The sequence below is a fragment of the Galendromus occidentalis genome, unplaced genomic scaffold (assembly GCF_000255335.2).
Source record: "Galendromus occidentalis unplaced genomic scaffold, Mocc_1.1 scf7180000077483, whole genome shotgun sequence".
NCBI lineage: Eukaryota > Metazoa > Arthropoda > Arachnida > Mesostigmata > Phytoseiidae > Galendromus > Galendromus occidentalis.
In genome coordinates, this window is record NW_003805471.1 from 77835 (window position 1) to 82447 (window position 4613).

Consider the following 4613-nt stretch of genomic DNA (forward strand, 5'->3'; position numbering starts at 1 on the left):
TCCAGGGCCATGGATGGTGACAAGAACGAGAGAGGGGATGAAAGTCAGGAGAAACCAAGAGTGCGCTCCTCCACGACATGCTTCCGAGCGCAACCGCTCAGCTAGCTCGGGCTGTCGTCCCCCAGAGGTTGGAAAAACACAAAAATCCAGATCCGGCCGTTTTCCTTCGAAATCGGGCGGCAGGCGATGCGAGGGCGACTCAGAGGCGAAGACCGGACACCTCAGTGGTTAAACCCGATTCTCCGGCGCAATCTCACAGTTGCTTGACAAGACTGTTCCTCCCATGGTGGGGCTCCGGGGGTACCCTAGCGACGAAACGCATCGAGATCGAAACGACGTTCCAAATCTCGCGATTAAGGATGCTTCACCCGTCATCGAAGTGTACCCCGGTAAGCCCATGAACTGTATATCTTCTCATATGAGCCTGCGCTTTTCTTTTTCCGATTGACTTCTTCACAGGCGGGCTTCACATTACAGGCAACATGTGAATCGATATCGATGTCTTTGCCCCAAAGGAAACCGTGCGCTTCTATGCTGTTTATATCAGAGTAGGGCGACACTTGTCGGAAATTGGACGGAATCACAACAGATCTTTGATCCTGAGGCGAGGACGTGTATGCACTACAATGCAGACGAAATGATTGGAGTACTGTGGAAATCGGGAGCGTCTCTCCTTCTATTTGTCAAGTGGTCACTACCAGCTCGAAATCCCAGTATCGAGCTAAAGGGGCTGTAGCCCCCTCCCAGACGAGCTTCTCGTAATGCTGTCGTATAGGAGTGAATCGCCATATTGGACTCCAGCTCAACCGATCTAGCCCCCCCCAAGAAAAATCCTGCGTACGCCACTGGCCATAGCTTCGTTCAAGATCCAGCCTGGTCTGGGGCTCATTCAGCATCCCTGCAAGTTTTGAAGTTAGGGATGGCCTGGCCGGCCTGGTACTCGCAGGGATGACCCCCGACCCCCAAGATCGTATGGACCCGAATCGAAATCTGGGCTGTTCTCCGGATACGGTTCTTGGGTGTCGGATCGGAATCCGTGTTACAAAAAGCTTCCGAGCTGCTTCCTGTTCTTACGTGATATTTTCCCTCAGAATGTGTCTTCGTGTCACGCTGAGTGTGAACTTCTCTTGTGATATTTCATTCAAGATATTCATTAGCTTCAACTATCGCCCCCCAACCTGGTCGAACCGCAGGTCGTGGTCAGACGTAGTCCCAGAACAAACGCATCTCACTGTTGTCCGTCGGGGAGGGGAAAGGAACGCGCGCACGGACATGTGTGAACGATGCGCCTCATTGTCGGGTATTTCTGTTCGATTCGCTGAGGGAATCGCTCGTCGAATCCCGATCGCATTGTTTTAACATCCGATGGGGATAGCGATTAGTCCTGAAAGACTTCCATTCTCCTCACGGTGCTTCACGATTCTTCACCCTCGTCCCCGACCGGAAATACGACGATTGGGGCACGGCTTCAGAAGCCAGGCCAAAGAACATCTCATCAGGAAATTCTATCTATACATGTGCTATACCATCATTGACCTGCTCATCACGCATATCCCTCCCAAATACACCCGAGAACGCCCAATGCGAGCGTAGCTCGCTTCTCATTCTTCCGAGTGTTCAATTTCATGCATGTAGCAATGAGCGACCCGCATTCTATTCCCTATTGCATGTCTTGTGGGATCCACTCTCGCGGTTCCCCTAGTCTGTCCTCCTTCCTCGGGTTAAGTGTTCTATCAGACATCGCGACTACGCAAGGCACATCGAATGCTCCGTCTTCGTTGTGACTCTTCTTGGTCATGAGGCTACTAGGTGAACGAACCAACGGACAAGCGAGCCATCCATCCAGCCAGCCAGCGAGCGCCTCGCCGCATCCAACGGGGCTGCCAGCCAGCCAGTCAGCCGAGCAAGCAGTCAGCTCCGCTGAAGCAACGGCAAGTGGGTAAACTGGCTGCTTGGCTTGTGGACGAGTGACTGCCGTCATCGGAATTGGTTGATGAAGATGGGACGTATCTGACCCGCTTTTCATCTCAACTTTCGCAGACGGTGCCTTTTCGCTCCTCATCGGAGATTCCAAGCGAACCCGCTTCGACTGACACCCCCATCATGTTTACTTGAACAATCATCGATCGCTTTTGAGTCGGACCAGAAGTTCTTCGAACCCTCCACGAAGTCGACTGAAAGATGCTGGCTCCGAGAGCACCGTAGTCCATATGCTCGTTTAGAGGAAGAAGAGAAGGAAGGGGCGATATTTTGAGCGTCGCTAATGTTTCATGAGTTTATTGTTCGTCCCTGTCTCATATTTACAATGGGGAAGCATGCTTTGAGCGAGGATATTTTCATCTTTTAATTACTGCACTTTCTGCTTGTAACTTCTTATGTAGAAGTTCACGAACAGAAGCAGGATGGCACCGACAGCACCCTGCCAGAAGTAAACGATTGTCGGAGGATAGCCGCACTTCTTGAACATCGGAACGGAGAGATGAGCCAACATGAAGAAGAACTGGATAATTTGAACTTTGGTCAAATGTTTCTTCCACCACAAGTATTTCTGGACTTCGGGACCCAAAGTTGACAAGAAGTAGTACGAGTACATAATCGCGTGAACTGTCGAGTTGAGGCACAGGGTGAAGATGACGAGGTTTGTGAGACCGTAGTATGCTGAGCCCCAAGAAGCTGCGACGACAATGACATGATGGAACACGTGGAGGAATGTGATTTGTCGTTGTTTTTTCCGCAATACGAAGAACAAAGTATCGAGGAAATCGATCACTCGGAGCCACCAGTAGTAGAAGGTGATATCCATTAGCTGCACAGCCAACGGATCGGTTCTCCTGTCAGGCGGTGTGCACAAAAGCGAGTTGCCCATCGCGATGTAGAAGTGGTGGAAGATTTTAATGGCGAATCCGAGACTGGCGACGACTTGGAAAACGTTGTACAGACGAGTGGTCCAGGTGAGCTGATACGGTTTCCGGTCCCTCATGTGCTTCGGACCCCATACGTATACCATATACAGGTATCCAACAATCAGCGAAACCAGAGTCCATGGCTGTGCTGAGACCCATCCTTTGACTCGTGGATCTTGTTCGAATACGTACCCGTGCGCAAATCCCTCCATGCTGCTTCTTCAGATGTGTGTCTCGCTTCAATTGTCGAACTCTGGTCGGCACTTTTCACGGGATTTTTGGCTATCCCGTTGACGATGTCGACTTCAAGACGTCCAGGCAGGAATGAATGCCAAGTCCTGTTGTCGGACAGGCGGCTCCGCAGCGATCCGGCTTCAAACAGCGGGAGCAGCAACAGCACAGTTTTCTTTCGGCGTCGTTCACCACACGGAGCTCCGCTGGAAGAAGACCGCGAAAACGATGCGTTTTCTCCTTCTTCTTCTGTCCGTCTCCCGTTTCTTCGTCCGTCCGCTTTCGCGCTGCGTCACTTCTGAATTTTTGTCTGTCCGCCCGCTTGCTTGGGAAGCGGGTCTCGAGTCGGCTCTTTCTCACTCCTCGGTGCTTGCTTCCCGGATGAAACTGTCTAATGCTCAGTCAGTTCCATGCACGCTCACCCGATCGAGCTCGTATCGATCACTTGGAAATTTTTGAACCCTCGTGACAAATCTTCCCAGCCGCAGATGCCGCTGTGTTGCAGAGGGTTGTTCGCTGGCTTGCTTGTTCGTCCGTTCACTCGACTGATTCCAATTGAGTCGAACTCTCTTGAGCACCGGGGGCGAAATCGCTTTTAGCGCGCGGACAAGGTCTGGAAAGGAGGCCGCTGTGGGAGAGAAGTTTGCGGTAGCAGCAGCTTCAGTCGCGTTCATCGTCGTCAACAACGACTACATGAAGGAAAATCAGGCTCGTGGCTGATGGTAACAGTGAAGAGAAAAACAGAATAGAAAAACGAAGAAGAAGAACACGGAGCGACGCGAGCTGCTGACGTCGCTCATTCTACGAGCTCTGCCGTCGATCTGCCGATTCGCTCCTTGTGCGCGCTTTTTGTTCGGAAAACAGCTCGTCTCGAAGCTTTCGCAACTTAACATGCCGCCGAAGAACTCCAGCGACGGATCCGTATCGATTCATATTCGGGATATCCGTTCGGTCGGGGGTTCCTTGGGCTTCACGCGCGTCATTCCCCGGGGAAGCCGGGAATGAGGGGCGTTCAGAAAGATGCGTGCCTCATGTCGCTCCGTCTTGAGTGTTCCTAACCTCACGAATCGGATTGAGGCCCTAGTCTGCCTAATTGCCAATCCTCTCTGGATATCATTCAATGAAACGTGCGCTCTTGATTGCGCCGAATCGGCCCCGCGTCTGGCTCAAGGTCCCCCTCGATTACCGGAGAGGAATGTTGAAGAAAGATTAGACGCCTTGTTCGCATATTCTCTCGAGAAATACCTCCTCATCGACTGTCAGTACGGATGTATCGATTCCCAGGGCAAATTACGGCGAAATCCGAGAAAGGCTCTTCAAAAGAGACGGAACAAAGTTATGAAATCCGGTCCGTCTATTCGCTGGCAGCGGCGCATGCATTTATACAGAAAGATTCGCTAATCGGTTCGCCATCGATTCGAGTCCGACGCTATTTCCTCTGTGACCTTGTTCCTGCTATTCCGGCCGGTACAGGAAAAC

At 51.8% G+C, this 4613-nt stretch overlaps 1 pseudogene; it reads right to left on the reverse strand.

Moving 5' to 3' along the window:
• Nucleotides 1–2245: 2245 nt before the first annotated feature.
• LOC100899226 (elongation of very long chain fatty acids protein 4 pseudogene) lies at nucleotides 2246–3697 on the reverse strand (annotated as a pseudogene).
• Between the last annotated feature and the right edge of the window lie 916 nt (nucleotides 3698–4613).